The sequence below is a fragment of the Trachinotus anak genome, unplaced genomic scaffold (genome assembly GCF_046630095.1).
Source record: "Trachinotus anak isolate AG129_WGS33_773 ecotype Australia unplaced genomic scaffold, CSIRO_AGI_Tana_v1 ptg000008l, whole genome shotgun sequence".
Lineage (NCBI taxonomy): Eukaryota > Metazoa > Chordata > Actinopteri > Carangiformes > Carangidae > Trachinotus > Trachinotus anak.
This window is the reverse complement of record NW_027273859.1, coordinates 18915797-18927711: the sequence shown is the minus strand read 5'-3', so window position 1 is coordinate 18927711 and position 11915 is coordinate 18915797. Positions and strand designations below refer to the sequence as shown.

At 37.5% G+C, this 11915-nt stretch overlaps 2 long non-coding RNA genes across 4 annotated transcripts; one reads left to right on the top strand and one right to left on the bottom strand.

Annotated features, from left to right (window-relative positions):
• Positions 1 to 1634: 1634 nt before the first annotated feature.
• Positions 1635 to 7711, top strand: LOC139624271 (uncharacterized). 3 transcript variants are annotated; one of them, XR_011691638.1, is made up of 4 exons: positions 1635 to 1761; positions 2840 to 3053; positions 4743 to 4824; positions 5327 to 7711. It is a non-coding gene; the product is annotated as an uncharacterized lncRNA (long non-coding RNA). The 3 variants fall into 3 exon arrangements; XR_011691639.1 differs by having other exon boundaries at positions 1649 to 1761; positions 2712 to 3053; XR_011691640.1 differs by having other exon boundaries at positions 1686 to 1761; positions 2825 to 3053.
• Positions 7712 to 9353: 1642 nt separating this feature from the next.
• LOC139624270 (uncharacterized) lies at positions 9354 to 10351 on the bottom strand. The gene is made up of 3 exons (XR_011691637.1): positions 10202 to 10351; positions 9995 to 10096; positions 9354 to 9851 (listed from the first exon to the last, which is right to left on the bottom strand). It is a non-coding gene; the product is annotated as an uncharacterized lncRNA (long non-coding RNA).
• Positions 10352 to 11915: the final 1564 nt, after the last annotated feature.

Here is an 11915-nt window from a genome sequence, read left to right as displayed (position 1 = left end):
CATTTTAATGTACTGCTTTTGTGAGTGACTATTCAATGATCTAGCTCCCATTTCATTACAGAACTTCATGTTTACCTGTTGTATGTTTTACTTGTATGCCTCAAAACCACAATACTGTTGGCTTTGATCAGAACGAGGTTACTGGATGCATTGCCATGAAATTTTGTACAGATGTTCATGTTCCCAAGAGGATGAATCCTAAAGACTTGGGTCTTGTTATTATTATTATTATAAACAAAATCATGTTACATCGTGGTACAACAGTACAACAGAATAAAGCAAAATCACAGGAAATCAATTCTGGGATGTATGATCAAAGAAATTTTAAAAATTGGATTAAAATTAAATATACAAAAGTAAAAACTCTGTTTTTTAAGTAATCAGTAAGATCTTGAAATCCGTTCTGAAACATATGGGGAGCCAGTGTAAAGAAGCTAAAACAAGAGTGATGTGGTCATGCCTCTCAGTTCTGTACAGTCTGGAGTCAATTAATAGATTTTTGGCTATGACAAGTAAAAAGGCTGTTGCAATGATCAAGGCGGGAAGAAGGAAAAGCACGTAAAATTGTGTCTATGTCTTTAAGAATAAGAAAAGCTTGTGTTTTCTGAATATTTCTAAAATGATAAACACATGACTTGACCAACTATGTGGACAATTTAGAACAGACATCATGTCTCCCTCAGAATAAATTGTGGTAACTTTATTGATTTCTTAACTTTACATCTAACAGTGTCATCAGGTCCAAATTTGTACTGGTTGAGTACCTTGCATTAGGGTTAGCTGTACTGTGTGTAATTATCAAATGCTAGAATGCTAACACACAAAACTAAGGTAAAACTACAGTTTTCTCATTTCCCCATCCCAAAGGAGGATCAACAGGAAGGAGCTAAAAACAAGGCATTTGCACTGTTTCCCACGGTTACAAATATTAAAATTTTATCATACACACATCACTTGGGAGATTACAAAGTTTCCAATAATACTAAATACTTCATATCAGCGTGGATCTCTGTGTCATTTATGCCCTGTCAGTCCTAACCACGTGGTCTGCACTGATACCCACAACTGGTTGCATCTGGAATCAGAGTAACTATCAGACTCCTGTATTTCAGCATCTTAACACTTATTGTAATACATTTAATATTCTTTAAATCTTACTTCTGGTCATTTCCATTGAGTTGATTTGATATAAAACACAGTTCTATATCGATAAAAATATGTTTTATAGAGCAAGTAAAACAAGACACTGCCACTGCCCCCGACAGACAAATTGACAAGTGACAAGGCAGTGACGTCCTCACTGATGACCTGCCTTGATGAGAGGACCGACAGACTGCATTTTCATTTTGATCCCTACAGAGTGTAGTGACATGTAAATGTAAATGAATAGACTGAGGGCGCTGTTTGCTAATTTTATTTGAATATTGTCACTGTAGAGCAGATGAAGTCTTTGAAGATGAAATGTCAACCAGCTTTTGAATTTTCATTTTAATATGGTCCTAGAATGCTCACATAAGTATGTGAAAATTCAAACTGGATTACTGCAATTTTTCATTTTATTGTCATACATTTTTTACTTAAATAATGCATCCTGTGGGACATGGAGTCACATGACTGCTGCAGGACAACAGGTGTGCTGACTGGGCAGCTCACACAGGTGCCTTGAGTTTTCCTTGTTCTGTGTCCTGAGCTCATTCTCTGTTTGACCTTCAGTTGAGCTGCTTCCCTCCATCATTTCACCTTTGTTCCTGAGTGTGTTGAGTGAGTAGTTTATTTCATTATATTTCCTGAGTTCAAGTTTACATGATCATTTGAATAGTCTCCAATAGGCTTCTATAATGACTAACATTTTTAATTTTAATCTATTTTTCTGCACTAGATGCTTTAAGGATGAAACGCTAGAACCATGGTTTAAGAATTTTTAGTAGAACCCAAACCCTTTTTAAGTATTCATATTTCTTATTCCTGTGCCCCGGTGCAGTTTGGTCAATATTTGTAAACATAATAAGCACTCAACCCAAAAGTTAGAAACCAAAGGGAGAACCTTAAAATGAGATATGTTCTATAACAATTAATGAGGCTCCAAAGTGGGGCTACAAAATGTTTGTGTAATTTCTTACACCAAAATAGGTGTTTTAAATCGTTAACTTCATATCCAATTAAAAATCTGGATGAGTCCTGTTAGAGGTACACAACTACTGTCGATTTAGGAGTTAGCAAGGTAACTCATTTCCCCCCGGCGGCTCAAAGTAATTTCAGCTATATAACTTCAGCACCCTGACTGATGCAAGCAAGCCTTTGATGTTTTTACACTATAACATTTGCAAGAAAGTCTGTACTTGGAGAGTATACTTCTCTGCTGTATTAGTTCATTTGCACTTAATTGCTCTTGTGGGGGATTCAATTAACGAGGGATGGAGTTCCTGCATTCCACATTTTCATTTGTCACTTAAGAAATTTAATGGATATTTCAATGGAATACACAACAGTCAGGGCCGCTTGTATTGTCTAAGTATCCTGATCTGAGTATTCTGTGATTTCTTGCTTTAGGACAGATGATAGACTTAACTGTCCTCGGGCACAGGAATACTATGCGACATTAAGCTTTATATTTAGTCAAACTTGCTTTCAAATAAAAGAACTGTAAGTTTATGAATGTTGTGAATTTGTAACCGCTTCACAGCTGCTGTTGGTCTTTTACCTTAACTTAGGCTGCAGTTTAGGGATTTTCGCTGCAGCTTATGAACTGTGACCAGCCGATTCGGCCATCTTTTCCGGAGTAATATGAATTTTGGGAACAAACACACACCTGTGACAACTGCAGACATTGGTTAAACAGGAAGGGGCGGAGCTGAGACAGAGCAGAGGGCAGAAAACGGCAGAAGAGCCACTCTTTCGGGTTTAAATATAGACTCCAAAGGACAAGATGGTCGCAGTGAACCATCCCTGGTTCTCTGTGCAGTCTGCGATCTGTAAGTAAAATACTCGGATCCTACTCTTCATCACGCTGGTCTCCAAACAAACCGGACCAAGCAGGAACCCTTGTACTGGAGGTAAGACAACAACTTGAAAGCTTTTGAGTTTACTGTTATCAGAGATCCTATTTGATAAAGAAGATGCACTTGCATGGTAAAAGAAATGAATTGAATAGAACTGAAACTTTGCTCCTTGTTTTGTTTAGGCAGAGTGTTACTCAGCCCAAATTTGAGACGTCCAATAGATTGAACTGAATATTTGTTGTTGCTGAATCCCTGAAGTGATTTTTTTGTGGAATGATATCAGTGATGAGGCAAAGCAAAGACTCTGTGACATAAATGCTTTTGTCAACATCCAAACAGATACAGAGCACTGTGTCCCACCGTGTGTGTCTGTTCCCGCACTGATTTTATTCTAAGGGCCCTGACCAGACGGAGGTTCTGTCGCTTTGACGCTTCTTCCGGTATATGCACAGAACGTTACGGACCACTTCCGCAAAAAACATAAGCCAGTATGTACAATTCCCGGTAATTTTAGGCAGCATATTCAAAGTAGCCTTCAAGTAGTGTCGTTTTTGGTCATCAGATGGAAAAGTTTGAAAACTAATGGAATAGTTTTCTACATAGCGGGACGCTACTGTAGTCTTCTTACAACACTGACATTGAACCGTCTTTTTCAAAAAGATGTCATGTTAATGCAATACGGATCTTTAGGATGCAGCTAAACGCTACTTGAAGGCTAATTTGAAGATGCTGCCTACAGTGACCCGGAAGTTTACATACTGGCTTATACTTTTACGGAAGTGGTCCGTAACGTTCTGTGCATACAGCGGATGCTCTTCATCCACAACGCTGTCTCTCATTTACAGTTTTTATCACAAACACTAACATTTTTGCTTAGTTTATATGGAGTATTCGCTTGGACGGTGCTTTTATTTATACATGATGTGATTATATGCAAGTCTCTCCACTTGCTGGTGGACAGTAACTCCACCATCTCAGGCTGCGGTTGGTGACCGTGGTTCTTGTCTTGCTTCAGTAGAAAAGTCCTAGGCCTACATGTGCCACTCTGCCAAACTTAATGAGGCTGCAGAGTAGAACAAGGACTGCAGTTAACAATGGGTTAGCACTGAACTTTAAAATTAAATGTCTAAATATAGCACCTTTTAATGAGGCGATCTTTAGATTCATCAGAACAGTAGATCATATGCCAAAGTAAGATTGTCCAATATATATGATCATCGACTTGACCAGCCCTGCTTGTGAGAATCGCTTTTCCCGCTCTGGTGGTGGACAGGAGGGCATATTGCATTCTGGAGCTGGAACCAACCACTACGGCTGTATTGTGCAGCTCGATACTGCCAGTAAATTTACTATTGCAATGTGGTCATATTTGCCACTGAACAGTGCCAGCTAGAATTAGGCATCAGGTGAAATAGGCTCTCGTTTTCATTGGCACCACTTAAACCACAATCAATTAATGTAAGCCTGTTATGCTGAGAAATGTGGTGTAAATCTTAGATTAGCATTTCTTAGAAACAGACTCAAACTGTTGTTAGCTCTAGCTACTGTTAAATGTCCCATTTGCTGGCTGTTCTGAAATTAGTATATTTAGTTAGTCAAATTTCATACTTAAAACTTTAGTCTTGCTATTAATGGATAATCAACCTTTTATTTTCTTTTTCTGCACAGAGTAATTTGACTTAAAGGCAATAGAACATTTTAAAGTCATCCTTTTACTGGAAGGGAATCTTCATATCTTTCCAGGATTCCTGTTAACAGTGACTGCAGTTGGAGCTGTGTGTTACCACTTCCTTTGAGGCTGTTGAGGCATAACCAGGAAGAAATGGTAAGTCATGGGCATGATTACACCCCATACCTGTATGGGCTCAAGTTAGTTTTGGTAACACATTTGTGTTCTGCTACTCTATCTTTTAAGAGCCCTTTAGTGCGCCCAATGTAAAAGCCGCCACAAATACAGGCGAGGTGATAAAACATATGTGAAATTGCAATTAATAAAATGTCTATTCTTATGTATTTCTTTTTTCCTTAAATCTGCAAATTCCTTCTGTTTATATGATGTTGGAGCAGTGATTACAATTGGTTTGCACAATTGCATGCACTTCAAAGTTGCAATAGGTCTTGAGTCAGTGGTCAAGCTGAGGAAGTAAGTCGGGGGAGTAAGTCGGGACCTGGGGTCAAACCATCCGCCTCTGCAAGGCATCTGCGGGTCCACCTGGGGTCAAGCCATCCGCCTAACCCCCCCAATGCTAATGCTATTGCTAAGCTACCTTATGCTGCTAGCTAACCTCTTTTGTTTCCTTTTTCTAATGCTTCCGCGCCTGTGACAGCCAGAGCCTCAGTCAGTGGGTTGTCCAGCCGTACCTATGTACCTACATATCTCAGGCACCACCTGACTCGGTCCACCTGGTGATAGTGGTGTAGTTCCATGAAGCAGGTTGTTTCTGTGTAAGTTGGGGGAGGCCAGGAGCAGCAATTCAACGGCAAAATTGCTGTTTGTAGTTGCTGTATGGATTTGATAAACACTGTGTGGTATGGAAAGACACATGGACTCCAGAATAGTAAAGTCTAGTTTTAGAACAAATGCTTGCAGTGTAGTCATCAGTGATACATGTGTGTATATGTACAATGTAAATGTGTATGTGTATTCCAATGGATTAAAAATATGTCCTTGGCAATCAGTATTAAGCAATGACGCATGCATTTCTCTTGTTTTTTTTTTGTAATCCAATTTGTTACAGAGACAAACTCTGAAATAGCTCTCATAGTGCTCGATGATTGCTCAAAATTATAATTATAAGAGGCTTTATACTGAGGGCATAGAAAAATTTACTACAATGTTCTAAAACTTGTGAGAGAAGCCTACAGGTTTGCTTGTGACCCCTTCTCCATCACTGACTGTTCAGCCCCAATGTCTTACTGTACATTTGTGGATCCTTGGTCTGAATGAATGTGCAGCTCTTAATGGGATTATCCCACAAGCCTCAGTGCTCTTATTCCCCTCGACATCCTTTTCACTGGCTCGCTTTTGATCTTCTCCTTACGTGGAATTAATCTCAAACCTGCTCAGCCGTGATGATTCAATTAACCAGCGGATGTCTTTTTTTTCGCTCGATGTGTTGCAATTTTCAGTCTTCATTAGAGAAAGAAATGCACTTTGGATGGCATCGAAAGGAATAAAGTCTGATTATTTGTTTCTAGCTCTGGGCACAGCAGTTTTGAAAAGTCAGTAACGTATTTATAGTGAACTGTGATGGTGTACTGGAAATGAGTTTGTCACTTGTTTGGCCAAGAGGGGTCACAAATCATTGAGGCTGAAATGTGACCCTGTACTGAAAGAGACATGCTTATGTTATTAATAACACAGAAGTCACAGAAAGAGGGAATGATCTTTATTTAAGATATTATTAACACTGGACTGGTCAGTGAATATGCCACAGAGAGAAAACTCTGTTACTGCTATGCTTCTTCATAATTAATTCTGTCCCTTTCTTTCTCCCTTCCCCAAGAGCTGTTTTCCATCAGTATATTTTCAATGATTGTTGGTGTTGGACTATTCTAAATCTGAGATAATTAAGTTTCCGTACCAGGACACGTCTATTCTGACTGTATAGCTTCCTTCTTTTGGGCATAATTATAACTGACTCACTCCTTCACTAGTTAATATCAAAGTGCATATCAACTAAAAGCAATAGCAAACCATCTACTGTGCAAATGTTACTGATTTGTCCCTCAACATGTCACAAACTTATTACTGGATACTAGTCACATATTTTGAATAGCTCCAATGCATAAATTACTGCGCTTTGGTGGTGGAAGAAGTATTTAGACCCTAGACTTTTAAGTAAAATTAACACAATGTAAAAACATTATATTGTATTCAAATTTGTACTTAAGTAATAGTGCTGAGGCATTAACAGTCAAATGTTGTTAATATTCAAAGGTAAAAATAATCATAAAACTCCTATATTGTAAGAAGTGATATTTCCCTGTCTTTGTGATCGTAAAGCAGGTCTAAGTACTATATAAATACTATGAATGCATCAATATGTTCAATCTACACAGAAATGCGTACCGCCCGTATTCACAAACTGTGCCTTAAAATGAGCCATCAGGATTTCTGTAATTTTGTGATGTTGCAACTATACCGTGGCTGCCCTCTGCCATGCCCCCAGCAGGTCCAACCTTTTTTTTTTTTTTTTTTTTTTTTTTTTTTGTGCGTTTTAAATTTATTAAGAGTGCAACACCAAGACGTCATTCTGTTGCTGAACTATCAAGCTACAAGACAGAAAAATGTCAAGGAAACACTGTAATCATTGAATGTCAGGAAGCAAATACATCATTGCACAACTTTAACAAAGATAGTACTATTATAGACCGGTGGCTAAATACCAGAGCATTTTAGTCCAAATTTGACTGTCATTTTGTAACCTGTAACTGAAAATGTGAAAAACAGAAAATGTGAACACTTGAGAAAATTGCAAGTACCTCAGAATTGTATTTAAATAGGCTACTTAGCAATAGTGCTTCAGTTATTGCTCTGCATAATGTTACATGTCCTGATCAGCTCCACGACAGTCTTGTTGACATTCATGGTTCACCTAACACATGCCTATAATGGAAATAATGTGTTTTCAGTGGCAGCAACAGTATGAATCCAGATGTTCTTATTGTTAAAAAGAAAAAAATAAAAATCAGACTTCCTCCAACCTGGATCATATTTTCATAGTTTTGGCTCTTGTCCTCCTCTTTTTTTTTGTTAAGATAACATTTTACACACCTTATAGCAGTTGGTGACAGACTGATCATTTAATGTGAACAATATAAAATATCTGTAAGGAATGTTAAACATAGTGTGACCTCGGTTGAATGAAATGTTGGAATGAGAAAGTACCACCTTTATCCACATAGTTGGTGCTCTGCATCATCTGCACTTTTTCTGATGATCTGATGTGCAGATTAACTATAGGTTTCTGTGAGTTTATTCAAATCATGGAGTCAAAATCGGTCTTTTTTCATAAAAATACATCTTTCACTACCTGTTGTCGATGACATTAAGCGATATTAACTACAAACATTAGAGAATGAATTTCTGGAGTGCTGTCAACTGTGATGAATACTATGTACACACGGGCATAGAGGAGATGTGTCATGAAACTGGAGTGACAGAGTAAAGGTTAAACTGCTGTTGTTTAGTTTTGCCTTTTATTTTTGCAGACCACATTACCTCAAGAGTAACTGAACAAAGGACTTTACAGTTCTTTATATGCAGTCATTGTGTAATAAACCACTTCAAATTGAGATTAGATCTGATAATCTGCTGGATGTGGCCTTGATCTGCTCTTTCAGAAGTGCAAACCAGGTCAATTGGTAATTTCTTGGCTATGACTTCACTTCACAGAAATGTCCATTAAGTATACAACTGCAATATAATTACCCCAGTAAATCAAACTGACCTCTGGCTGCCATTCGGTTGTGTTTATAAACCTTAAAACTGGTCTGCAGCTTTCAATGTAGCATTTTGTTATTTAACATGAGTGATAGCTGATATTTTTTACTCTGTATTGTGCTGTCTTATGATTGCAGTATACCACATTTACCTGAATTTACTGGCAAAATACAGGAAGTTCATAAAAACAATGCACTGGCAAAGACTGAAGTACCCTATAGCACCACATGCCCTTACATTAAAACACTGCTTACTCACTTACTATGGCAATAATGGCTGATCATCAGAAGGAAGATTCTTCAGAATGAGCTATTTAACTTAATCTTCAATGACATATATTTTTTTTAAATTGCCAGAAAGATCAGTTGTTAATCATTGATAATTTATGTATTTGTAAGGTGAATGCATCATATTATATCTAAAGCCTTTAAATCGATATTAGACAGAAAATATGAGAACTGATAGACACAAATGTGTGGACTTCAGTTAGTCTTTTGATTTTTTTTTTTTTTTTTTTTTTTTCCTATACTGCCCTCTACTGTGAAAGATGTGAACTTGGTCCAGTTTGCCATCTCTGATCTCAAGACCCTGCTCTCCCCTCCACGGAAAAGATGTGAAGAATATCGTCATAACTTCTACTTAAAAATACTGGACATTTGGCAGCACATTAGCGAAGTATACAGAGAGTGAAATTTCTCAGTCAACCCTGAAAAGCACCATTGCAGTTTCAAAATCATCCACCTGCCATTCAGACTGCATTCTCACCTGCTTTTTAAAAGCATTAACCTATTATTATTATTATTATTATTATTATTATTATTATTGTTGTAGTAGTAGTAGTAGTAGTGGTAATATGCCAGGTCCAACTAGCTGGAATTTTAGATATTTACAAAAAACAAGTTGGCAAATTGTATTTTCAAAGAAATTAATATTTACTTATCATTTCAGCACATGATATATACACAGATATTTCAAAATATACAGCAATTTTACTAGTTATACTATACAGGTAACCATCAGAATGATCACAGATACACAGTGCAAAAAGTAAATCCTTCTCAATAGTCCTCCAAAGTTTTTGTTTCAACTGGCCAAATATATTTCAAAGATCACAGCTGCCTCCAAAGTTGTTTGATTTCCAGTTTCTCCACTTTGAAAGCTGACCTTCTCCTGTTAACACTTATTCAGACTTTACAGCATAATGCACAGATGATATGAAAATGAGGACACTGGGCTTCAATTGAGGAATGTAATAATGGCTAAGGGCAACAGAAGGAGAGGGACAAAGACGGCAGTGTGTTTTGCTCCATTACACAGGTCTCCAGAACAGCATCTGACCCCCACAGAATAAACATTACTGCACATATCACTCCTCATACAGTGTTTGCTGACCAGGTTTTCAGCAACTGTAACAGAGAAAGACAGGAAATGTTCCTTTAATTAAGTTATAATATTACTGATGCAACAGCATTAGTCAGGAAAAATAAAAATCACACCATAAAGAATGCACAATATTTAAAACCACATGTGGTGGTGTATTTAACCTTACCTATTGTGCTGGCACAGCGGTCATACGAGTGTGGACACATCCACACCTGATTGCAGGTGCCTGGGTGATCACCCCAGCAGATGTAACACTTTAACCCAGTAACTGCAAGTTAAGGACAATGGAAAAAATTTTCACAAAGGCCAAAAAAACAAAACAACCTCAAACTCGCATTCATTTCATTCATGCTGATTACTTTCCTGTTCTTACCTGCAGACAGCATCACACTGAAGAAAGCCAAAGATACACACGTCCTCATTTTGAGCCTTTGATTAAATGAGAAAGTACAGGGAATTTAACTGTGCAGACCTCTGATGTCAAATGAACGTTATCCACCTCCTGTTGTGCTTTATAGCCTCTAAAAAAAATCTCACCACGTTGGCTTAGTACCAACAACTAATGATGCTTGGGCAGATCATGTGTGGGGAGTGTCCACCAGGACCTGTCGTCCTGTAAAGTTAATGCTTTAACATATGATATGTTGCTCTCGACGGTTCCTACAAATTCATCATCAGTCCATTTTCCAAAGGAGTTCCAGTGTCAATAAGAGGTTGCTTAACTTAAGAACTTGCATTGAAACTTTTGTCATTTGTCTTGTATTGACCTGAAACACAACAGCCATCAGTGGTGAAGCTGAGAGTGAGGCTGCCACACCCAGAGATGTCAGTGTAACTAATTAGTGTTTACACAACCCAGTGATCCACAATGAACTTAGGGAAATATTTTTATCATAACTGTAAAAATTTCCTCTAGTAGGCCTCCTAGAAGTGTTCTGTGCGAGGTTCGATCTGGCCCGTCACTATCCCTGCTCGGAAAATGTAATTTTAATGTCCATCAAATAAATCCTAGCCTCATTCACATGTGATAATTGCAGCATTAATTCTTTAGCAGCACACACTCATACACTCACACCGTTTCAGAGCTCTTTAGTTTAAATCTCTAATAGCATTAATAGATCTACGTCATTAATCTGCTGCCAGAAAAGGAAGAGCAACTCTCCGAGCGGCAGGATTTAAAGGGACCATTCACCCAAATAATTATAACACTAATTTCTCATAGCAGGATGCCTTTATTTATAAAGTATAATCCCCACCTCTTCTCGCATTAGCATGTAAGTAAGATGAAACAGGCTATGTTACAGTGTTATGGTGTTAACTAGCCTTTTACCCTTGGATTTAATGCCTTGTATAGGAGGCAGGTGAGGTAGTTTTTAATTCATGATGTTTTTTAATGGTTAAAATACAGTGGAAAAAAATCTGATCATCAAAAGAATATGAACCTACTTGCTGTAGTCTTCTTTGTGAGTTACAGTGCAAGATATGTGGGGCTTCAGCGCTTTATTATATAGGGTTTCAAAGGTTGTGACATTATTGTCCAGTAAAGCTCCATCTTAGGTCTGGCAATTGGCCATGGCCTGATAACACCATCTCAGTCTGGAACTAGCAGAGAAGTAGGAGGTGAACTGTGTGTGTGTGTGTGAGAGAGAGAGAGCACTTAACTTTTTTTCTTTCTGACCTAGTTGCAGCTCTGGTTTATGATCTTGTTTTGTATTTGTTTATGGGTTTTGTAGTTTTATGAAAGCTAAGACTGTCTTTATCTAATCTAGTGTTTTGTTTGTCATATTTTTGTGTATTATCAGCAGAATGTATTTCATTTCTACAGACTAAAAGTTTGATATAGTTTAGTTTAAACCACTAGTAACTAGTAATTATAGTCAGATAGTAAAGAGTTACAATATTTTCCTCTGATATTTAGCTGAGTAGAAGTATAATGTAGCATAAACTACAAATACTCAAGTAAAATACATAAAGTAGTACATAAAGTACATAACATTGTGAGTTAACATACTTAGTTACATTCCACCACTGCTGACAAGCTTAATAATGTTTTATGTTTTAGGTTTCAGTTAATTCTCCATTTTCCA